Source organism: Falco peregrinus, chromosome 4 (genome assembly GCF_023634155.1).
Source record: "Falco peregrinus isolate bFalPer1 chromosome 4, bFalPer1.pri, whole genome shotgun sequence".
In the NCBI taxonomy this organism is placed as follows: Eukaryota; Metazoa; Chordata; class Aves; order Falconiformes; family Falconidae; genus Falco; species Falco peregrinus.
The window spans coordinates 88111356-88136869 of record NC_073724.1 but is presented as its reverse complement, the minus strand read 5'-3'; the positions used below and the strand labels follow the sequence as shown (position 1 = coordinate 88136869).

Sequence of the window (25514 nt, the reverse complement as noted above, 5' to 3'; positions counted from 1 at the left end):
AGGAACCAGGAATGCAGTTACACCAGCAGGATAAGAGACTGTCTTCAAACTAGTAATTTGCAAGAAGGCTTAAGAATGTGTGCAGAGAATCATCTTAACAGGATTTTTCATTGTAATGCTGTGACTGAAGTGTGATCTTTGGCTGTATAGCAATATAAATATTGCACAGAAATAGGAAAGAAGGTACGTGGCCTTAGTAAGATTGCCGGAATTCTGTCTTCTGGTGTTGCTGCTCACATGTGAGGGAGGATGTGAAATATTAGTAAGAGCACGGTGACAAAAGTGATCCAGGGTTTGGAAACCCAGCTTCACAATGCAGGGTGTACAGTTTATTCAGCTTGGAAGAGACTAAGTGGGGAAATGACGCCTGTCTATATTGTACATATGTGTAAGGAAAATACATGATATTTACTTGACCCTACTGAGACATCCAGTGTCTGGGAGATTAAGTTAAGATACATTGTACCTTGAAATAATAAGTAGCAATGAGGGCAATAAAGCATTGTCATGGATTTGCTGTTGCTGGGAGTGTTTAAAGTGAGAGGGGGTTTCCTTCTCAGAGATGTGCTTTGGCTTGATTCTGTGGAGGACACTTGCAGTGCACGTAGAAGAGGGAAGGACTGTGCTCAGTTGAACTGTATTGTTGCTAGATTGCGAAAATAAGATTATTTGCAGTCCTGTCCATGTATTGTAGCACAAGTTGCTACCTTGGACAAGATTATAGTAAAATGTCATGCTTCAGAACCTGGCTGGTCTTCTCTTGGGTCAGGAGGACCATTTCTTCTTGCTGCTTAATTTGACTTCTGGGATTATGAGTAATTATTGTATACTTTCCTCCAGAGCATCAACATCTGGTGGCAGCTGGAGACAGGATATCGGGTACTCACCTTCCTCGCTTGCTGCTCTCTGTCAGTACAGTTCGCTCATATTCCTAGGTTAGTGTACTGTCTTTGCTCAGGATGCTGACAGCTGTATTCAGGGATGAAGAAATTTCCCCTGCCATTAGATAGACAAGGACGTTGCTCACTGTTCAGAAGTCAGCTGCTGAGGGCTCAGTGTACCTCCAAGCCTGCTCTCACCTTAACCACCTTTCTGTCCTTTGGGTTTGCCTCTCCTGCTGCCAGATCTCCTGCTGCAAGCGGACACCAGAGATGGGGACATGGGAAAGTGTGCATATGGCTTGACAGCACCCCTGGTAGTTACTAGAACAACAGAAGTTATGGTGGTGAAATCACTTTGTTGAAGCAATACCTGCAGAGCTCTTTTTCAGGCAGCTTCACAAGAAAGCTGAAGGTTTAGTTTGCCTGGGAATTGCACTTGGGCCTAGATAGTTATGAGATGATGTTTTATTAATTCCATCATTCATTCTTTTTAATACAACATTCACATTTTTTCCTCTGGCATCTGAATTTGAAATATACTTTAAGTGTTAGAAGTATTGCTTTTTGTGGAAAATTTACTTTATAGCACTTACTCTAGAGTGCCTGGTACGCAAAAGAATGCCAGGGTTTGATGTTCAATATTTCACACAGTGGCTTTGATTTGGGCTTTTTCATTCACACCTTAAAATATCCTATGAAAGTTTTAAGGTTAAAAAATTGCATTTTCTGTAGAGGATGACATTACTGGAAGTTTTCCTGTGGAGAAGAACTGAAATTTGAGGAGCATAAGTTCTTGTAAATCAGTATCTCTAGACTTCCCAAAACCATGCATATATTTCCGCTTACTTGGAAATAACTTAAGCACTAAAGTACTCCTCTCAAGCATGATTTCTAAAAACACTTTCCTCAGCTACCCTATTGAGATATGTGTGTTTGAGAAAATAATGACAGTACAGCCTTCTAGGGTTTGGCCTGTATATCCATTGCTACATTCATTGGAGTAAATGATAATGCACTATTGATTTCTAGGGGATACAGGATCCAATTCACTAATAAAGTACAAATCAGATTGCATGTTTTCAGTTTTTAAGAGCTCTGGTTAGGTTATTTAATAAATTTCTTCCCAGAAAATGGCAAAATCAAAGAATCAACAGTAAATTTTGAATCTTATTTTAATGTTCCAGTAGTTGGATAAAACTTGGGTTGATACAGGGATGATAATGAGTGTCGCCACGTGATGCCTGTTTTGAAAATGTGGTCATAGTTTGTATTTTGCCACCTTGTGACATCTTACTGTGTTGGTAATATTAAGTGATTTTTATTCCCTCACTGGCTGTCAAGTGAAACAATGTTTTAGGATGAGATTAAAATTTACAGAATTGTCAAGTGACCTAAATCCACCTCAGGGGCATATCAAAGTTGAAAATAATACTACTAAATAGCTGAGCTGTATAACTGATTGTACGCCTAACAGCACTAGATGTGCGTGTAGGATAATTATGCACCCAGACAACCAAATTAACAAAGGCTACAAATAGTATTAGGACTGTGTTCTCTGCCAGGTTTGGTTTCCCCCTTTACCAGTGCTAAATGTAACTATAATCAGGATAATCGAGAATTAGGTGTTTTTATTGAATGCATTACGCTATACCTGATGTGTGTGTGTGTGCGCAAACTCCCCATGTAGTCCCTAATCTAGCACATCTGTGGCCAGTGAAGACATAATTTTGCCTTCTTCCCAGAATTAGTTTGATTTTCTTCTTTTATTTATGTGTGTATACAGAAGTATCTTTTTTTATGTTAAAACCTACTATTTCAGCTTCACCTGCGTACTCTAAGCCGTGTGATATTCCAGTCTTTTCCTTCATTAATACAGTGGTGACATTAAGCAGTTACAGAGTCTGAGGTACCTGGTCATACAGGCATCAACGAAATTTAATGAGGTGTTTCAGCATGTTTGACCTTGTTCTGTGACTCGTTTATGTGTCATATTTTCATGTAGGAAACCGAGCATGCTCCAAGTCCTGGCAGAAGGTCACTCACAGGGTATCTGCTGCTGCAGCTTCTGTTTCCACATCTGCTGCTGCTTGGAGAGGCACTGCTGCTGTGTCGTTTCCAGCAGCTTCCACATTAAGTGTGTTATCGGATGCTTTTGGGCTGGGCTTGGACTCGTCAGGAGGGGACATGAACTGGTGATTGAGAAGTGGAACATTGCAGGATTCTGCAACTTGCTGCAGACCTTCAGAGAGCCTTTTTGGGCAAGGGGGTTTTGAACAGCATCCTGGCATCTGTTCCCTGCTCTTTAATTTTGTTGAGAGGAGAAATTCAATGAGAAATTTCAAGGTGTCTGGTTGATCAAGGTCTGACGTTGAACAAGAGAATTGCAACAGATACCTTTGTTTTGAGGGGAAACTGGAAAAGCACACTTTGTCACCAGTATAAACTATTGAAGAGGTGAGGAGGTTATTCTACCTTGTGGCATAGAATTTGCTATTTTTTTAATATAAATGACAAGGGAAGTGGTATTGTGGGTAAAAGGACAGCCAGACTAGTCACAAAAAGGATGGTGACAGTACTTAGTGTTCACATACTGCTGTAGGAATGCTGACTGATCCAACGTGTTGTGATAATAATGTGTTACCTAAGGGACAATAAGACTCTAGGAAAAGAGCATAGTCCAAGGCAGCTTCAGAAACTGCAGTATTTTGGGGAGATAAATTGATTTAAACATCAGAAATGTGCAAACTGGGTAACTAAGTCCAGTTGTTTGAATTCATACATTAAAATACGCTTCGTGTGCTGAGGGTGATGGCAGCGGGTGACAGAGAGCTCCCACATAGCCTCGGCCTGAACCCTGGGCCTCCTCCCTCCTTCTCTGCTTCCCAGGTTGCGGGGGAACGCAACAGAAATGAAGCCACCACCAAGCTCCAGAATAAAGTCCAGCACTTGAATATTTCTAGCAGTAATTTCCCCAAACAGACAGGCCTTCAGGCAGCTCTTGCACAGTGTTTTTTCTTGCTCTCCCTGCGCATCCTGCCTCACACGTGACAGACAGCAGCATCTAATGAAATAGCTGGCATTTAATGGTTATGGATCCCAGCTGCAGTCATCTTCTCAGTAAAACATTAGGCCTGAGGGTCAGCTGTGCAGAAAAAGACATCAGCCTCTTCACACTGTCACTGGAAGTTGGCAGTGTGTATGGGTGTCCCAAGGAGGGACAGGGTCGCAGTGTGTGTAGGAAGTACAGGCAGCTTGGCCTCCGTGCCCATGGATGCTGTGGCTGTGATGGCCACCTCTCTGCTCCGTCAGCTACTCCCCCCAGCACCTTGTCACTCATCTTCTGCCATCATTTACTGCCCTCCCCACCTCCCCCCCCAGCCTGCCAGCTGAACACGGGAACCCTTCTGTTTCTGCCAAAATTCTTTTACTTAACTTATGCAGTTTAAACAGTAGATTTATTTTAGCCAAAATGGATTGAGGTGCTGAGGTGGCAAAGCTGAGGCAGGTTCTGGTAGCTGTACTGAGAAGCTGTTGTGGGGTGGGTTGAGGAAATTAGTGGTGTGTTAGTGGAGATAATGGAAATGAGATGTGTCTGCAGCCTATTGAACTGTAAGCCTTTCTCCAGCCTTGTGCCAACAGACTTGTGCCAGTGTTTTACTTTTGTATTTCCTTCTGGGAGAAAGGAATTACACCCATATGTCACTGTATGCAGAGAGTAGGTCTCCCAGCACCCGCTTACCTCCACTGAAGTGGTCCTGAGCTTTTTTCTTTTGTATTTGGGTATCTATGTGCTCTGTGCAGCTGTCTTTCGCTGAATGCATTTTCAAGCGAAACCTTAGTCTTGAGCCATCCAAAACAAACCTCTAGGGGCTTTTTTTTTTTAGGTTTTCCTAGTTGAACAAATCTTACGGGTTAACAGATTTTTAGTCTTTATGGTTTGTAAAAATTTTACTAAGGCTTTTGCAAATTCAGTTTTCAAATGTTAATATTACAGGGTAGTAAACCTCTTCAGCTGTTACAGGTATAATATTTTAATAAATGAAAGAACTGGCTTCTGACCATAAATATACTGCAGCCAAGATGGTGAAAGCCAGAAATATACTTTTATGTTCTTGGCAAATGGCCATTTGTGAACATTTTCCAGGGCATATCTATTGATGTCAAAGAGTTTTACTGTCCTTGTGATCAAATTTGCTGGTGTACTTCTATCATTATTGTACTCTTTCGGGAGGGGAGGCGGTGATGGCATCATTATGTACCTCATCTGAGGTGAATTATTGCAAATACATTACCTAAAGTCTGACCTAGCTACTTGCTTTGACTCTGGACATAGTTTTTGGCACAGTCTAAAACAGAGGTCAGACAGCTGGATGGTCACAACACATTTTCAGGAGGTTGTTTGCTTAAGAGGTCTCTGTATATTTTCTATGAGAAAATCAATACATTAGCTTTTGTTTTGTCTTGTCCTTCTGAAATAAAAGCTGCACAAGAAATGGGGGTTTGTAGTCTCTTGTTTTATCATTGCTGTGTGACTAGAAACTGGAAGGTCAAGTCATACACAAGGCTGTTACTGTATGAGCCCCCTCAATGTCTTTACTAGTTAGGTGGGGTTTTTTTTCCTCATTTCCCAAATCTATGTGTGTTAGTGGAAGCAAACAACTCATTTCATGTTTTTCTGAAGAAAAAAGGTAGTTATAGAAGTAATTGTTTTTATTGTGGAGAATTAATGTTGAATACTGTGTATCTTATGTCTCTGCCTCAATACCTGTCGAGAATATTACTTATTTTTCTGAATTCTCTAATCCTCTAGGGCTCATACATTCTCCCTTGTCTTGTTTCAGATTGATGTCAAGACATGTAACGGCACTGAATATAGTTAGAGACTATGTTGTTCATTGGAGCTTCTGCTTTATGGTATGATGGACAAACATATCGGTCCCTCTTTATTTTTGTTTCCAGAGGTGGAGCAGGATGTGTTACACACATATTTAGATTTAAGTTTCCATTCTGTATACTTCATTGTCAGACCGAGCAGTAGTCTTATTATAGGTGTTTCGATAGGCACAGGTATTTGTGCAGGTGTGGTTTAAGGGAGAAAATGCATATTTATGGTTCTTTTGTATAGCACTATGTTCATGTTTGTGGAATGACTGCCTTTTAGCAGAAGAAGCTATTCTAAATGGGTAGTATTAGGAAAACTACTGAATTTAGGTACTGTGTTAAAGAAACTGGAGGAGTGATGTGAAAAGGTGGTTTTATTAACACTGTCACTGGTACTTTTTGTATGTGTGCTCCCCCTTTCTTATCCAGTCAGGTTTCTAAATCATGTCCTTAGGTTTCTTACTGGACTTAAGACAAGTAGAAATAAAAATCCTGAAGGTTTTTTTCACCATTCTGTGATAAAACCTTTTTTGGGATTACTTGTTTTATCTGCCAGAAGAATAAATTACCAGTTCCAGATTAAGCAGGGGAGAAGATGGCAATTGTCTGTGGATTCTGACTGGAACATAGTCACAGCTTGGGTGGCTTAAAACCAGGTGCTTCCATGCTTTTGCTCTGTGGAGCCACTGCAATCTAATTTTTTCTATTTATTCCAAAATGTATTTTGAGTGTTTGTTCATACACCTGAAGAATAGGGAATAGAGCTGGGAATGAAAGAAAACAAGGTAAAACAAATCAGAAAGGGAAAGAAATAGAAGAAGGTAGATCCAAATTGGTTTCCTCCTTCTGACTGTAAAGATATCAGCCATGAAAACGAGATGCAGAAGAAACTGTGAATAGTCCCACTGATAAAACTGCGATAATTTAAACTACAGAATCACTGAGAGCTAGATCAGTGCTTACAGCAGAATGTTGAGTTGTAAGCCATTACCAATAGTAAGGAATTTAAATTCCTCTCACCCAGCTTAGTGCATGGACATTTGTTTACTGAAGGATTTTTTTGTGTCCTTTTTAAGGACAAGGTGTTAGCTTTTACTAATGGGAGGAAAATGGACTCAAATCTGAATGCTCATACCAAATAAGGCTGAAGCCTAGTCATCTGTAATTACAGTTTAGATTTCTTTCCCTTCCTCTCCCAAACATTGTGTTAGCGTGATGTAGTTTTAAGAACAGCAAGAGCATGAAGTATGGACAGGCAGTTTTTTCACCTAATTAATGACCAGATTTTCTAAGTGAGCGGTACCCATCAATGAAGCACCAGAGCTTTCCCAGTTGAGTATGACCAAGAGCTAGAGCTCATGATCTCCCAATTCACTTTAGGCAGTCTGGGCTTACTTTGCTGCCCTTTACAAATAGGGAGGAGGGTACAGAAAGTCCTGAGCAGCTATATGGGGAGTCAGGTGCTGTTGTTAGCTTGGGATTGGTGCCAGTGATCAGACCCAAGGGGAAAGTGATGGGGAAACTGAGGTAAGAAGGCCTTATCAGGGATGTGGGGGAAAAGAATGTATGAATGAGTAGCCTGCCACCAGCTCCACTTTACCTCACTAGTGATGTTTGTGGTTTTTTCCAGAGGATTTCAAGTCTTTATACCTTTGGCATTTAATAAAAATGAAAATAAATGGATGATGAGGAGACATCTTTTGGGGGCTTGTACAAGCACAGCTATCAGATGCGTATTTCTGCTCTGGTCAGAGTCAGAGTGATGGTGTGAATGAACAAGTACTCAAGGGAAATACGGGGTGCTTGTTTAGGGTAGGGGAGTTTGTTTTCTCATAGAACAGAGAGTAGTAGGGAATAAGCTGCTCCTAGTTTCTGCAAAGCAGCCAGGGCTCATATCCCAAAACCAACAGGTCTGAGGTTGTGGGCATTTAAGGCTAAAACAAAAGGTAATTTTCTTCACTCTTGCTCCTTCCTGAGTGAGATTATTGACCACTGCCTTAAGAAAAGATGTTTTAATTATTCTTATTTCGAATATTAAAATTAATTTTGTTTGCTATTACTTTTCAGTAGTGGTTGAAATAAAGGAAGATTTCTGTGACTGCAGTCACAAATAGTATATTTTTGTCTGATAGGCGAAGCTGGAAAACATTTCTAATGTGTCTTGCTAAAAGTGGGAAGCATTAAATGAAAAGTTCATGAAATAAAGTTGATTAGAGAGAAACAGTGGATGAAACACTCTGAATTTAGACTACTGTCCTAGAATGTGAGCACTCTACTCAAATTTAGGTCTGTGTCCCTTGATGGCAGAGGGAGCTGAAATCGTTCCTCTCTGGCTAGTGGTATGTTTTCCAGAGCACAGATCTTCAAAGCTGATGGACTCTCAGTAAATGCAGGGCAAAATGGGTTGTAATGTTAAACATATATACTGAAATGCTAAATTGACAATATTAGACTAAAATAATAAACATAGATATATACATAGTACTTTGAATTGAGCATTGAGGATACTAAGTCTATGACAGGTTACTTAGGGAGAATATTGAACTCCCTCCATTAAATGAATGACCTCTATTAGTGGAAAGCAGGAGAAAAAAGCACATCTGAGAAAATGTGCCTGCCATAATGTGCTCTTGTTCTCTTAGCCTCTGTTCCCAATGTTGTTTTCAGAGCTCCCTAAACCACAGAGTCAGGAAAAATGGTTCCTCAGAGGCTTTTGGAAAACACATCATAGTAGCAGAAATTCTCTCTGGAACTGAGCTTCTGTGCGTGTGTGCAGTGGTATCTTCTAGGCTATGTCTGACAGCTGTACCTAGTTTTTATGGGCAAGTGACAATAGCAGAGGTGACGGTTTGGTTTCTTGAGGTGATCCGCAGGATTATAATCTTACAGGATTTGCTGGTAAGACTGCCCACCTGGCTGAAGATCAGCATAGAGATACAAGACTTCTGTTGGTGCAACTTGAAATGTAGCTGAGAGTTGGCCTTCCAGCAGCCAGTTCACCTTTCCTGCAGTGCCAAGCTTCCCCACAGCTCTGCTTTTTGTGTCCTGCAGTCTTTATTTTTTTTCTCTCTTCTCCATGATTTATGTATTCACCAAGTGGTTAATGTAGCATGTATTTGGGTAGGGAAGCCCACTGCTTAAAGTATTGATTGTTTCCTGAACAAGCAAGTATTTGGGTTGTGTTTCTAGCTAACGTTTCTTTAATAGCCAGTTCTCTGTGTGAATGAGTTGCTATGGAAAATTGATTCATTCACATGAGCTTACTTTTTTGCAAATCTTTTTTTCTCTTGCCTCTCCAAGTTAGCACTTTTATATTTTTCCATAAACACACGTTCTTTTTTTTGTGTTCACATCCTGAGCAGTGCAGAAATACCCTGTTGCATTCTCATAAGCATCTAAAATATTTGTGGAACTCTGGCTCAACATTTTTCTAAAAATGATGTTTATCTGGTTTTCCTTTAATTCCATAAATTTGGCCTGCATCCGTACAGGGAGTCGGCACAAGTGTGCAAGGTAGCTGATAAGGCCAGTCTAAGATGTCGGGATTCAAAGGATAACAAAAACTGGAATAGAAGCAAACACATTTTCATCTGACTTGAGCAGTAGAAAGCCTTTGCAGCAACGACCCCGACATGTGCATGTACTAGATGCTTTTTGTTACTGTCTAAAACTGAAGTGTGAATAAATAATTCCCTGGTACTTCTTCAAGATATCAACAATTTCCTGTAGCACAGCTGACTTTCTGGGACTGCGCAGTCTCTGCAAACTAACTCTCTAGCCTTTAAAAGAAAATTAATTTAACAACAAAAAAAAAAAGCAGCTGCAGAAGTACAGCTTTGGGTCCAGAACTGTCTAGTTAAGGGCGGTGCCTGGCTGTTTTCCCTCAGGAGAGGGTTTGATGGGGAACATTATGATCCCTCCCCTTGTCCTCTTGCTCTGTATAAAGGCCAAACAATAATAGTAATACTAACATTGTCGTGCTGTAACTTCTGTGCATATCTGTGCGCTTGTCTCTGGCTGTACCAAATACTTTCTCTGTGATTAATAGCGTTCCTTGCATAGAAACTTCTACAAATCTCAGCTTCATTCTTGATTTGATTTTTATACTGATAGACATAAAAAAATCCAGTGTGAACACTGGGTATTTTTTTTCTTCTTCCCCATATGTGTTTATTATTCATGAATGTGTTGCAACATCCAAAAACGTAATGAGTGACTCACAGAATGAGAAGAGGAAAAATACAGTTATAGCTTTTTAATGAGGATTTCTCAGTCAACTACAGTGTCCCAGTTAAGAAACCACTATTGGACTATCTAAAACCCACCCAGTCTTTGCTTTTATGTTCCTTCTCCGTATTTGCAACATAGTTTCACTTGGTATACATTTCTGTTCATTTGCTTGTTTGGTTTTTTTTTCAGTCTTGTATCAGGGATTACAACATTCTGACAGCAGAAACAAAACAAAAACCACAGAACAACATGTTTACAAATAGCTCTGGATTTATTTCTGTGTGTGTATAAGAGAGGAAAAGAGCAAAGGCTAAGTTTACTGCTACTGGTGTAGTAACATCCTTTCAGAGTTTAGATTGAGCTTGGATTCTTCAAAAATTATCCTTGCAAGGACTGCAGAGCAAATATAACCATCCTGTTAAAGCAACACAGCTCTGAAGGAATATAATAGTGGGAGATCTGAAGCTTACCTTGTGGGATGACATCCAGTGCTGGTCTGCTTTAAGAATCAACACTGACTTTCTTTCTGGAAAGATTGTTTCTTACCCTTGGAAAGTCTAACCTTTTCTGTCATATATATGTTTTTGAATTTTAGCAGTATTTATCAATTTCATTTCATACCTAGTATTCCCTCACCTTTGTGTCTTTCTTGCACAATAGCAGGAAATCCATATTTGCTTAAAGGCTTTGTTTTGCGTGCAAATCCATAAAAATAGATGGGCGACCTAATACTTGTCTTTCAAACCAGCTATATACCCAGGTGATAATTTCCTTTGGAAAGCTAAGCATCTAGCTGAATCTTACTGCAGTCAGGGTTGTATAGCCTTGTACAATATTGAAGTATATTATTTAAAAAAAAAAATATTCAGGGCTGGTACATACAGTGTGTGAGAATCTGGGATTAGAACATCATAGTGTTATGTCCTTGCTGGTTCTCTTGGGATATCCAGTAATTGTTACCATACAAAAATGAGGTCATTTTGGCTTTGATTGTTGCAAATATGTTGTGGTCAGGTGTTCTGTACATAAAATAGCGTTACCTTCACAGTGCATAGCTGTGAATTCTAATTAATGGGCATTAATTAGAACTACACTATCTTCTGCCTTGTTTCAGAAACTGTTTCTGTCTTTTCAATCAGTAAGCTCTTCTAGATGAAAAAAAAATAATCCAGATACAGTTACCCGTTTGTTGGTATAAAATACATTTCTCTGCCCATTTACTTCCCATTAGTTGCCTTTGTTGTAGGGCCTGTGCTGGAACAGGGTCTAGAGATGTATTTAAAAGTATAAGGCATGTTGGCCTTCTTGGATCAGTTTAGTGACTCTGAATGAAGAATTGGAAAGTAGCAACTTATAAGTGAGTTGGATTTCAGGATGCAGGAGCCTTAACTGTCTGAATGTGGTTATTGATAACATTGGGTGAGGCACGATGATGAGGCACCTGAGAAAAAGAGGTAATACATACATTATACAAATATTTGCAGATTGTGGTTTAATTCTTTCTGTTTCATGATTTTTTGGAGGGTCTAAAGCTCACTGAGAGAACTATGGGGGATGAATTTGTCCTGTCTTTGATTTCTTTGTCTTGAGTGCCTCAGGGCTATGGGTTTACAAGTATGACTTCTGTCACACCTACTGGCAGGTGTATTTATAGGATGTTAACCGACTTTCAGTGCATTTTCCAAAACAAACAGGCAAGTAGAGTGCAGAGGGAGGGTGGAACAGAGCTAGCTTAGATCTGAGAGCTGTGGGTTAAGCAGCATCTCAGTCCCTTCTTTCTGTCTGTAGCATCCCCCAAGTAACATGTGTCGAGCTTTTTTTTTTTTTTTTACAGCTGTTGTGCAATCATGTGAGTCTTAGAGTGAAAACTGACTTTAGTGCTGGCCCAGTCTTGTAGTCCATTACTACCCACAGAGGGAGATCCTATGCCCTTCACTAGCAGTGCTCATCAGTCTTTTTGAGCTGATTCAACAGCAGCTAGTGCTCCCCACCCCTCCCAGTCAGCTTTCTGCCACAGTCATCATAGAATCATGGAACGGTTTGAGTTGGAAGGAACCTTAAAGACCATCTACTTCCAACCCCCTGCCATGGGCAGGGACACCTTCCACTAGACCAGGCCGCTCAAAGCCCCGTCCAACCTGGCCTTGAACACCTGAGGGTGGGGGCATCCACAGCTTCTCTGGGCAAACTGTTCCAGTGTCTCTTAATGTCTTTAATGGGATCAGTGGAAAGTTTAACAGGTACCACATGGACAAAAACTGGTGCAAGGAGAGGATGGGGAGAGAAAATGCAGTTGAGGTTGGTAGAGAAGTGTCAGAGAGAAGCTGGAGCCTGCAGCTTCTGGCTGAGAGTGGATCAGAGATTATTCTGTGTCAGAGCTGTATTTTCTACCTGGATTTTTGCAATTCTTTCCCTCTGAATCTTGCTTGTCAGTAGAAAGGAGGATATAACCACATTTTAAACCACTCTCAGAAATATGAGAAGCATTACTTCTCAGCAGAATAAACTCATAACAAAAGGAGGAAGGAAGGAACTTAAAAGAGCGAGGAAAAGAGACTATATAAGTAGATTTTCCTAGACACTTGTCATCTCTGGGATGTGACCTAAGAATACCTTAGAGGTGATCCAAGAAGAGTTTGTGCAAGGCTGTACAAGGTCAGGGGTTTGTAGCTGTGTGGGATGTTCCTGTGCTGCTTGGCAAAGGCAGCTACCTTGCCAAATATGCCTTCGCTAGGAAACACGAGGCAAGCTTAGAAGCATAAAATGGATGAGGTTAAAGCTGCCTGGTGCTCAGTTGTGAATCCATTTCATTTCAAACACCTCTCTTGCCCCTTCTGCTGCAAAGGCATAATTTCTGGAAGCTTGGAAGACTGCAGACTTGTGAAGGACTCTTGTGTATTCTGAAGGAAGATGACATTTACTATCTGAAGGATTTAAACTTAACAAAGGACAGCTGGGTTACCTTCCCTCCCAGCTTTTGAAAAGAATAGTGGCCTGTTCATATGTACTTGGTTTACTACCACCTTTCCTTTCCTATGATTCAACTACAGTTCAGAAGACCAGCACAGTGAAAACATAAGACTGTTTTCTCTCAAATTCATGGTGCTCTACTTTCAGCCTATACTCAGTGCACACTAAAACATCACTGAACCATACCTTTAAATTGCAAATTAAGAATGGATAGCTGCATGGGCTGCAATGCAGGTATCTAAACCCCTGGGTTCTACATTTCTCCTTTAAGATGGTTTTTTACTAAAACCTCTGAAAATACAAGAGGTTTGTAGATGGCAAACAATTGTCTTAAAAATATTATAAGTATGTGGTCTGAATTGTGGTTAAATAACACAGTGAAGAGAACTTTTCTATGCCTATGTCCCATAGCAGAGACTTCTTCTGGGAATAGGAGCAAGTTACCTTACAATCTCCTGATGCAGTTTCTCCATGCATAAATATTTAGGTCATTATGCATCTGGCAGTGTTAGAAACCCACAATAGTTTCAGTCTGTTTTATGTGGCACAGTGGTATGTGCCAGTCCACAAATCCAAAGTACCAGGACAGTAACAGCATGATAGATAAGATATTATATTAAAATATTGTAGCAGTGCTACTATATGTTTCTCAGTGTTGTATCCAAGGAGAAAGGAAAGTGCAGGAGTTTGGGTGCTAACTGAACACTTGGGGAAAGGCTGGTTCAAATGTTGTCCTTACACACACACTGTGTGATCTCAGGCATGTCCATTGCTCAGGTGTTCTTCCCTGCCATGCTTGTAAATGGGATTATTAGGATTTCTTTCTTACAGGGATGCCTGAGATTAAATACGTTGTGAAGGTTGAGATACTGGGATCCTACAAAAACAATATGAAATGGAAGTTCCTTAAATCAGATTTTTACCCAGTCTTGAGCCAGTTTGATGAGGCCCTCAGCCTGTGCGAGTTAATGGTATGAGCCTGAGCCGACAGCAGGGTGGTGGGATCTCCTCTGGCGATAGTGGAGAGGAGTTACAGCATCTTGAGCTGCTTTAGGAATGGCACCACAGGGTACCATGTAAATGAGGGCTTGCTAGGCTTCTAATGTGGTGACCTTGTGTGTAATACAGTGTGAAGATAAAAACCAGTGAGCTTTTAAATCTAAAGTTTCTGCACCCTTCTTCAAAATAATGTGTTCTCCTCCACAAACCTCCCTTTTGGCCCATTTTCATGAGACTAAAGTGTATCTGTTTTCTGGGTAGGGCAGCACACCTCCAGAGCACATCTCTCTGGTCTGTTCTCATGTGGCTTCAGAGCCTCATGCTGTCCCTTCTGCAGGCCATCTGCTGTGGTCCCATTCTGCATCTCCTGGGGAAGCATCCCATCCCATCCCATCCCATCCCATCCCATCCCATCCCATCCCATCCTTGTAACAAGAGTTGTTGCTTTCAAAGCCAGTTGAGAAGGATGGACTCAAACCAGGGCATAAAAAGAGAAGTGGCTTCCTTGGGGTCACACGAGGCCAGCAGAAGTGGGAGCCATATCCATGTCTCTGCCACCCCAGCCGGTGTGCTGCACTGCTCCCCTCAGGGTGTAATTTGGCATGTGTTTCTCTGCAGGCCAGGGCCAATGGCAACGTGAAAATTGTATTGTGTGTTATTTATTTATTTATTTATTTATTTCTGCGGCCTTAACTTTTCCACTGGTGGGTTCCACCCTCTGCCATGCTGTGCGACTGCACAAATATTTGTGCTGGGAAACAGGTTGGGGGGATATTTTGGTGCAAGGAATATGCAGCTGTGATGGAGCAGAGGGCTAAAGCTGTTTAAATTGGCTTAAACCATGTTTTTGGTCAGTGTCTGGCTATGTCTTCTGTGCAAACAATGATCTAAGTTTCATAGAGATACTTATCCCAGCAATGGGCAAGGTCACTTCTTTAAGCCAAAATTAAAATTAGCAAGAAACCTGATACAGTTCCAGAGATAAACATTCACCTGCATTCTCTTTTGTTAAATACGTTTACATATGCTTTTTTTAGAAAATAATGCTTCCAGATTTAGCTTAGAAATGGCTAAATGTTTGCATAGCTTGTGCTTGTACATCATTACGAAATGATTTTTGTATTTAGTTGACTGACTGGATAAGGCTGTGTTGGCTTTTTCCCCTGTAAAATGTAAGTATTAGACTCTAGTAATTAAAATGGCACTCTCCCTGTGCCAATGTTACAGTTTCCTTGTAACTACTTGTGCACCTGGGTCAGATTTCTCCCCGCAGTGCCTCATGATTTCCAAAGGGTTTTGCAGCAAAAGAAACAAATACTTTTAGATGTAAGACTGGATTATAATTAAGTTGCTGGAGAGAGGGAAAATACATCTGTTGCGAGAGGTGGAAAATATATGTGACTAAAATAACATCACTGTGTTTCCTCCACATGGTCTCTTTTCAGCTGAGAAATACAAATGAAGACATATTTTGATAAAAAGCTGTAGTGAAGCTACTTTAGTAGCGACTTAATTGAGACCTTTACTCAGCTAGTCATAAAAATGTGCTACTGCTGTTTTTTTCAGATCTCCCACTAAAGCAGGCTGCAAAATAACATGATAAAACCTATATAATAAAATCGTACGTGGGTAACTGCTCTTTAAACAGTAAACTGGGAGCCAGTTTTGCCTTTGAGTGCCATGTAGGTATCACAGGGACTGAATTACTTGCAAGTAAAACCAAAATTTTCTTCTTGGTTATTAAACGTAACCAGTAGCTGGAGATATTAGCATCCAAAAAGCAATGAGTTTTGCTCAGCATGCCACTTGTGGCATTACAGTTTATTACCGGGAGGGTTAATGACAGCCACACTTAAATCATATCTGGAATTATTTCGATGTGTTTGCTAGAAGTAGTGTCAGGTTTTTACTCGCAGCTTCCCTGCTCCTTGCAAGGTTGCCTCTGCTCCTGCTGCCCTCTCTGGCCTCCCAGCTCCTTGCCCTGCAGTTACAGCCTCTCGTCGCCTGCATGGCTTGGGTCTTTGTGCAGTGTCTTCCCCTACAGCCGCCGTGCCGCTTTGGACTCTGTCCTTCTGCCAGTCAGTGGGAAACGAATGCACGTGCCAGCCTGCAAACAGAGCCTGCGTTTACCCTTCCCACTAAAATAAGATGGAAGTCATTCTGTCCTCACCCTCCACGCCATGTTGTTAAGATTAAATATGTGTCAGGCATGCCCGATGAGTTGCTAGAGCCTGGCTGAAGTGCTGACGTTGCCTTCATCTGTGGGCTGGATGGCTCGGTGCACGATGCTTGTTAGGCATGGCAGTTCCCTGAAAGAACATGAGGAGTGTATCAGAAACTTACTGGGGATCCTCGGCAGCCCTGGCTCTGCAGTTAGGTGCGTGTCAGCGCTTCACCGAGTGCTGCACATTAATGGGATTTCACTGAGCGATTTGGGCCCAGAAAGTTTTGAGGGGTTTTTCCGGGGTTAGCCAGTGTAGGGCGAGCAAGACAGCATTGGTGAAACATACTGTATGTTTCCCAGAAAAGTGTTTATTTATTTATTACTCGTGAAGGGGAGCGGGGTGGGACTGTACATAGGGGCTCCTTAGGTGCCTCTGCGGCCGGGGTGGCGGAGCAGGGAGGTGGGCGGGAGCCGCCATGGGCCCGCCGCTGGTGTGAGCCGGACGAGCAGCCGCGCTCCCTCACGCTCCGCACACGAGGCGAGGCGAGGCGAGGCGAGGCGGGCCGGCCTCTCCCCGGCTGCCCGCACCCCGCCAGCACAGCCCGGGGAGCGCATCGCGGCCGCCGCCACCTGCGGGGCCGGGCCCGACCGAGCGCTGGCCGCCGCCCGGGGCGTGTCGTGTCGAGCCGAGCCGCCCGGCCCCGCGGTGACTCACCGGCCGGGCCCGGGCACCACTTCCCCCCCTCGACAGGAGCCATTTTAGTTGCACGAAGCGGCCGGGGCGGCGCCGCAGGCCCCGCGGCGAGGCGGTACGTGCTCCCCGGGCAGGGCGGGGAGGGGAAGGGAAGGGAAGGGAAGGGAAGGGAAGGAAGGGCGGCCGGGCGGGGGGACGCGGCGTCCCTCGGCTGCCGGCCTCTGCCGCCTCGACGTGCCGCCCGCGCCGGGAGCCGCGCTCCTCGGCCGTCTGGGGAGGGCGGGGGTGGCGGGGGAAGGGAACTTCTGGTAAAGTGCAGCACCTGGGCGCGCTTGGGAAAAAAACACAAAAAATCCAGAGAGCCGTGAGTGAAGGCGCTGTTTCGGGGCAGCAGCGCTGCGAGCTGCCTGTAGCCGAGCGCGTCGCTCCGGGCGAAGGGCAGCGCGGCCGCCGCTGTGCTGTGACCGGCGCGCTCCGTGAGTGTCGCGGCTGGCGGGTGATTTTGATGCGTTTCATAATTGTGTTGCCTTTGAAGCGTTTGGAGGTGTCAGGCAGCCTGCTGGTCTGACCCCTTCGGCCACTGCTCAGCTGACTGTAGGATAAATTAATTTTATTTACTCCGAAGCCGCGTTTACCTGGACCCGTCCAGCACATAGCAGAGCACGGCCCAGGTGATTGGGACAGTGTTTGCACTGGGCGCTGTGGCTCTGAGCACCTTGGCTCTGCCGCTGCCGCTCGCCCAGTGTGGCCCTGAGCGACGCTAAAATGGCAGGTTTGCTGTTTCAGAGGCAGATCTCTCTGTGCCCATGGCCTTAAATTGTGGTTCTGTTTTTGCCGAAACAAACTTGCTTGCTGGCAACCGCCGTGGTGTAGTTTTTATATAGTGAGGGAGAAATGGGCAGGTACTCGCCTTTTCCTGAAAATGACGAAGAAGCGATAGTAATAGGGATGGTGTTTGTGGCAGAGGGACAGACCAATTATAAAATGGGCTTAGTGGTAGTTGTAATGGGAGAAGAAAGTGCTGGAGGTAATTGCGGTGTGTCAAATTGCTTTTTAAACTTTCAGTGGATCAAAACTACCTTGATTCTCCTAATTATGTACTTCTGAACTCTAGCACGGTATTATGAAAACAAAGAGTACTTCCACCTTGTTTACAGTCGAACAGAAATGCAGGCTAATATATTTAGAAGTTTTGTCTGAGTATGTAACTTCGGACTCTGTATTTCAGTCTTCCAGTTGAGAAATAAAGTTGAGTATCGTCTTACTGAAAATGAAATGGCAGGGAGCTCGAACTATTGCACACAGGGGAACATTTCCAGTTTCATTTACTGTATGGAGCCTATATCTGATAAGTATAATGGAGTTTTGCTTAATACTGCAATTGGTTGCAGGGGAGAGAGGGAGGCAACCATTAAGTAAATGGTCGTGCTTTGGGTGAGACTGTCTCTTGTCTTCAGCCTTTCCAGTGTTCACCCATATCTTCCTTCTGCATGTTACTGTACGGTGTGTTTTTACCATCTTTTGGTTTTGTCTGTTTTGTTTTGAAAAGCAACGGGTTTTGCAAGGGTTTGGGATATTTATTTGGTGCATTGTTTCATGTTGAAAAATCCACAGAGGAGATGATAAAACTACAGAGGAACTGCTTGGAAAAAAAATGTTTTGAGTTGTCGATAGAAGTTTTTTACTGAAAAAAATCTTTAAAGTATTTGCATCTTCCTTTTTTTCATCATTAATTTTCAGATCTTAGAGCTGAGACAACTGTCTGCTGTGCTTGCAACTGGCAGAGCACGAGCCTCCCTTTCCTTACCTCTTTCCTCCCCTTCTTTCTGCTGTACTGGACCTTGTTGAGACATCCAGCCTTAAAAACTGGAGTTATCCTAAGATGGTTCCCAAGCTGCAGCTGTTTATCTTGGGCAGAATGCTTTTTTGTGTGCTAAAGGGTAAGTAGCTGCTGGTGCGTTCTCTTGAGCAGGGCTTCACGCAGGAGCAGTTCCTCTTTGAAGGCAGTGCTGCCATGTTGAGCATGTCTTGCTGCTGCACAAGGACTACACCAGGGCTACAGGAGCATCTGTGGTGCAGTGGTGGAGCTAGGAAAAAGTGATTTGAAAGTCCTCCAAGCCTTACAGATGACAGCTTGGACAGATCTAGAAGGCAGAGAAGAAGTGGATTAGCAGGGACAGAGAAATGACATTAGTTTTTGTTGATTATTATAGCTGAAGCCTGTGTTTGTTTCCAAAAAAAAAAAAACAAACCCCAAACCAAAAAAACAAACCACTTTTCTTTTTTCCTCCCACCCTAAGGCAGGGATCTTTCAGTTTGGATTGAGTTTGTGGTTGTTGTGAGATGAGCCATGGGAGTGGTATGATTAGATGCCAGTTAGCTTGAACTGTATTTCCAGACCCATGCTTTTACAGAAGTGCCTGTTTTCTAATGTGCTCTTTTTTTCATCCATTGAATATTAGAATTGCCAAGTCAGTGATCTTGGCACTCAAATGAGGAAAAAAAGAAAGAAAAAACCCTAGTAGTAAACGTCCAGATTTGAAGAATGTTGTTGGCCTGGTATAGCCTGATGTTTCAGTATTGCTGCGAACTCATACTTCAGTGGTGTGCATTACTCTTTGGACACTTCTGTGTATAAAATAAATAAAAACACACGAGGTGTGGAAGTGTAGCCTTTTCTCCCTTTTCAGCATAGCTGTATTCAAGGGAGGGGACTTTTTGGTAAAACTGTTCAGTGAGCTGATGGAAAAGACTTTGTAAGAAAATGCAGAATTTCCCTCTCAGAAGAGAAGCGTTGATCTCCAAAATAGCTTTCACTTCTTGCATTAGCAAAAGTTTCTCAGCTTTTGCTGCAGATTCTGTTGTTTTCACTGACATTGTTGGTAACTCCGTGAAGTTTTGTTGGGTATGCGAGGAGCAGTGAGGACTTTTCCCCACCGAAGTTATTCAGCACAGGAGTGGCAGGAGGTGGAGTTCACTTTTCCAGCCTTGGTTACAATCCGCTCCATAAGCGCTGAAACTTTGCTACCATATGCCAGTGACTTACTGTGCTTATCGTTTTAATGCCACTGATGTGCTTTAGAGACGATTTGCTTCCTTAAATCTTACTTAAATGTTCCTTCACAGATAAAGGAGTTGACAGAGACTATACATACTGAAATTTGAAGTCTTTTGCTTATCGAAAGTCCGCAGAAGCCATGTGAAAGGCTGTGGACATTATCACTCTCCTGACCTGACCGGGCTAATCTGTGTGGAGGTAAAAACAATTTATTCTTCAGTATGGACTTGTCCTGCGGCAGAGCTTCCTGCTGTGTCAGCCTTTGTGCTAAAAGCATCCCATTAGATAGACTAAAGTTTATGCATTCTTACCTTGATGTGCTTTAGACCTTCACTACCTACCAGTTATCTTTAGCGAGGCATCGAATGGCTAGAGCTCAGGTCATTTATTTGTCCTGAAAGAGATCAGTCATCTTGGGTCATGTGACACTTTGTGCTAGGTTCAGGTTTGAATGTGACAACGATAGCCATTTTGTTAGCCTGGAAAGCACCTCCAATTTTTAAACTTGCATGTAAAAATTATTTCTGTCTGTGTTGGGGGGGGAAATATTGTGGTTAAGGTAAGTTGCTGGGAATAAGAATACTAAATACATAGGTTGGAAACTGTGGGAAAAGGTTGTTTTTAGATGGATTGAATGTCACTGCCTGCTGCTATAATTAGATGTTTTAGTCTATTTCTAGAATACCCTATATTTAACTCATCATCACATCAACATTTCTGTGTGAATATACCAAATACATTTTTTATTTTGAGGGGAGTGTTTTGTGCTTCTTGAATGGTTACCGTTAGCATACTAACGGTTTCATCGCTTCATTTGTAAGCTCCTTCCGCATTTGCCTCGCCTTCTTGCATGGCAAGGGTTTGACTTCTGAAGTGGGTTCAGTATAAATGTCATCCCACATGAGAGTGGGTTTCAGAATTGGAAGAAAGGGGTGAGCTTGGTTGATTCGAATTGCTGCCTGCTGTTGAGAGAAAAAAATATGTTAATACATATTGTGGCTGCATATGCTGTTCTGTCATGCTGTATGTTCGTTCCTCTAGGGTTACTTGTGTTTTTCATGGGAATTTTTGAGAGAGTTAACAAAGCTGACAGGTTAGGAGAAAACTACCTTGCTTTTACGAGCTTTGTATCATTCACTTACACTCTTCTCCAGTTCTTGCCTGTCTTGGTGTTCATTCAATTTTATATTGTAGCTAGGGAAAGAAGCAGCAAAATATGATCGTGAAACTACAGGCTGACTGCTGTCAGAAAATTAATGTTTAACTTGCTCTTCCAACCAGACTCGATTTCAAGTTAAAAGCAAGTTGACAAGGGTACTGTTAGTTTTCTCCTAAGTGCTACCTGTTCTGCACTAGACAATTTTGGAGCTAACAAGAATAGTTGCCCAAGGATGTGATGGCATGGTTTGTTTTTAGTGGAGACCATCTTTCTGACCAGAAGATGACCTCTTAGGGAGAGCTTTCATGAAAATGGTGTCTTGAAAGTGCCAGGGCTTCCACGTTGTCTGCTGAAAGCAGTTTTGACTGACATTGTCCTCAGAGGTTCTGGTTATGTTATCCACCCCTGTTCTCTTGGGATGTTTGCTGTTTTGTGGTGCTGTCTTCCCCGCCTCTCCAAAGCACCTGTAAACCCTTTACAGCTGTAGCCATTCAAGCTTTGTCATGCTGCCTTTAAATCAAGCATGCAAACAAGGGTATTAGCCATCAGGAAAATAATTATGAAGCTTACGTGCTGTGGAGTGCAGAGAATGCTGCACAAATCGCAAGAATTTACTTCCCTGTCTTCTGGTACCTCTGAACCAGCTTGGCAAGAGCTCTGTGAGCCTGGCAAAGGGCTCCAGGTGCCCTTGGTGTTGTGCTACTGAGAGGCAGCCATCCTGTGGTGGTTTTTTTTTTTCTTCAAAAAAACAACCAACTTTTTTCTTTTTGAAATAAACAAAAGAAGGAACTGCAGAGAGGAAGTGTCTGTTTGGGGACTTTTTTTCTTTACAAAGGTGGTTTTAGACCTATGAATGAAAATGAAACTTTCTGTGTTGAGAAATAGTCTCAAGTTTGACTGCTAGGGATGGCTTCTGGCATTTTTGAAAATATTGGCTCTTTTCTTCTTAAAAAAAAATATTTCTTTTAGTGTCAGCTAAAAGCAACAATGAAATAAGTTGCTATTGAAACAACTGAGTGAAATACAGTTTTAATTTGTCTGATAGGGCCGTAGTATAGAAATGTGTTAATTTAGACTATTTAAAAATGGGTTGTGGAGGGGTTTCCTGTGAAGAAAACCAAGAAGTTACTATTGGTAGAATATTTTCCTAAATGTGCACTTCTGAAAGACATATGTCTAATTATGAATGCTTGATGTAACACAACATTCTACCATTTCTTTTTATAAAAAGCTAATCGTTTTATGATACGGTCCTTCAAATGAGCTGTATTACGTGTTGTTTCAGTGGTAATGGCCTAGAAATAATTCTCAACAGTAAGAAACATCAGAAAACTTTTCCTAAACTACAAGCTAAGATCTTGGTCTTGCAAATGTTTTATTTAAAAATAATAGGGATATTTGAAGAAAACGTTTAATACTTTTAAAGCCACATAGTTGGAAAGGGTACATTTTGTGTCTGGATTCTGATGTTTGTAATATTGAAAGCATCTCTTAAGGGTGCCCTGCATTCAAGTGAACTTAGGAAGCATTTTGTTGGTTTGTACTGCCAGACTTTGTAAACAAAAGAGCTGTGACGATATTTTATTGATATACTGTGATTTAAAATGTGTGCGTTTGAGGGGAGAGACCATAGCAGTTATTAGTTGAAAATAGCTGCTGCCACGAGAGAAGCAACACAGAAGCACTTATCCGTACATGCTATACACATGCAGCATGTCTAGTGGAGAAAAAAAAAAAAATCGGTGGGAAGTTTTATGGGTTAATTTTTGCTGCCTTACATGAGCATCTCTAGATGGGGTGAAATCAGGAAAAAAGATGCCTGTGTGGAGAAACAGCTTTCTGACAGAGGCTGCCTTGGGGAGAACCTGTTACATTGTCTGTTGTGTGTAAATACTAAGCTTGGTATTTACTAACTGGATGGCAGAATTATGCTAGTGCCTCGAGGCTGCCTCTGGTATCTCCACACACCCTGTGCTTACTGAGTTTACGTGCACACTGAAGGTGCTTCAGCCTCAACCCAGCTGCTCGTTTTCACTCATAAGTGAAGGTTGCGTGTGCAGCCACCCCAGTCGTTTGGCTGCACATCCCGTTAAACCCATGTGGCAGTGGTTTACATGGATATGCCCTGAAGCACAGAAAGGAGGTTTGAACCAAGCAAGTTTTACTTGGATAATGCACTGTCTTAGAGATCATGGGTTGTAAATCCTTAAACGGCTCATTTAGCATCTGCCCAGGCCCTTAGCTTGCTTGCCCTTAGGTTCTTGACTCAACAGTGAGCCGCACTAGTTGAGCTAAAGTTGCAATTTAAACTCTAGACGTACGTTTTTGTGAGCACACAAACTTGTACCAGTCTGATTTAATTTAAAATGTGCTTTTAGTGAAACAGTTAAAGGTGGGCATGATTGTTCCTAGATGTTTCCATGGCAAAGCACTCATCCAGCTACCTTAGTGCTGCTTGAGGGGTGCCACTTTTGGTTTTCCTCACTGACAGCATAGTGTCAGTTTGTTTCCTAGTGTTTTATTGCCCTCCCCTCCCATCCGCAGTCTGAACTGTTTGTGTGAGCAACCCCTTATCTGGTTCAGCCACAGTGAGCCAAGCTGGCAAGTCAGGTGTCCATGCCATGGCAAGTTGTTGGGCTGGTTGGCTGAACCAGGTCAGGGATTGATTTTGAAGTGGTAGAGTTTGTAAGAGCTGGGGTTGAGAAATAAGGGGAGGACCAAGTAGCACAGTTGTCCTTGGAAGAAGATAGTTTTCCATGGCCAAAGCTTCAACAAAGTGATAGAACAGTTAACTCTCTTTTTACACATCACATCTAAGCTCTCTTAAAAGCTTGCATTCCAATGAGTTGTCTGAACACCACAGCTAGATGCTTCTGATTGAGAGGAAGGGTGTGTTAACTAGTTAGGTTTTCCCCAAAATTATGTAGAGGTGTAAGTCTTGGTAATATAAAACGAGAGAAAAGGTGTTTGCTTTTTAGTTGGGGAGCATGTACAAATAAAAGCTTTTGGTAGAGGGGGAAGCTTGGGCTTTTTCATTCTTTTTCCCTCTGGGAGAAGAAGGGGAAGGAAACACAGGAACAAGAACCACACTGCTGTGTCTTTTTGAAAGAATGTTAGCTTCTTGACTTGTTTTAAAATATTCTAGTTATTCCTGTCTGCTAAATCAGATTATTGAAATGAAATGATGACCTTTGTTCTGAGCCTGGAAGTATACAGGAAGAAGGCAGGTGTTTGGGCAGATTAAACCTCCTAGCTAGAAAATGTTCAGATAGAGCTGAAGCTCTAAGAATGCTGTATTCTTGCTGAGGCTAAAAATGTAAGAATGAGGAAGAATTTTAAAAGTTGATTATGGTCAGTTGCCAAGAGCAATGCCGTGATAAATTATTAACTCATTGCTCTGTACTGCCTCGTAGTGCAAACAGAAAAGCTGGTTGTTGTGCTCTGCTTGGTAAGTCAACACTGTAAAAAATACCTTGGTTATCTGGAAAATGTCTTCTTTGGAGTGTTTATTAAAGGGACATTGTAGGATTAAAAATCATGTTTCCCCTCTGTTGAAGCTGGTTAAAACAAATACAAATCCAGGAAGGCAATTTCTTTCTTGCTGTCCAGGGAGCCTGGTCAGTGGCTGTTGATCAGCTTGGTTTCACTTTTGCTCCTCTCTGTTTGGTGCTTCAGTGAGGTGTGATCCCACTTACCTCCCCAAAAAAACATGAGTAGCAAGGCAATTAGGCTGCTAGTCACAGAGACATGAGGCAAGCTGACTCATAGCTGTTCTGCAGGAAAAACAGTTCTGTGGAGACCACTCCTCCCTTGTTATCTGTAACAGAGTTGGAAGAAGACATGCAAGGGGCAGGCTGTTTGGAGCATGGGGGTGCCTTGCTGTTGACATGCAGCAGCAGCTTCAAGGATTACATTTTCAATTTTGTAACAACGGAGACATCCTGATTTTTGTTTTGCTTTTATAAATACAAATTCCACAACATTCACCTTTCCATTTTTACTTAAAATATACAGTTTGAAAACTTAGATGATCTTAAGGTGCCTCAAAATCATTTATAAAAGAACCCCCCCACCCTTAATCTAGCCGTGTGATTGTGTTACATGACATTTTTGGCTAATTTAATTGTGTATAATCAATATAATAGAGATGATTATGCTTGTACATATAACTTTTTATGTGTTATGCTTAGAGCTAATACAATAGTAATAACACCATTGAAATAAATATGTATGAACATATTGAAATATTTGCTGTAATTAAGTCTGTAGTTCATTAGCAGGACACAGATGAACTTTCAGCGTTAAAAAGAATATCCAGCTTGAGAGTAAACTATTTCTGGATCAGTGTCAGTATCTGCCACCCCAGTTTTCTTAGGAAAACATTGAATCCTGCCAGTACATGTTGCAAGATATGACCAACGTGACTTAAAAACTAAGAAACAAATCTACAAAATGCTGTTGGCTACATAGTATTGTTG

At 42.1% G+C, this 25514-nt stretch overlaps 1 protein-coding gene across 6 annotated transcripts in view; it reads left to right on the top strand.

Moving 5' to 3' along the window:
• Positions 1-25514, top strand: part of ELF1 (E74 like ETS transcription factor 1) — a 92264-nt gene that overhangs the window by 4586 nt on the left and 62164 nt on the right. The window contains exons 1-3 of one of the 6 annotated variants that reach the window (XM_055803192.1): positions 16692-16934; positions 18560-18759; positions 19946-20075. The exons of 1 other annotated variant lie outside the window; for it this stretch is intronic. The gene's annotated coding sequence lies outside the window, so the exon portion shown is untranslated. Of the gene's footprint in view, positions 1-16691; positions 16935-17111; positions 17296-18559; positions 18760-19945; positions 20076-25514 lie in introns of those variants that run through there. 4 more of the 6 variants (XM_055803191.1, XM_055803193.1, XM_055803188.1 and 1 more) reach the window with 4 other exon arrangements.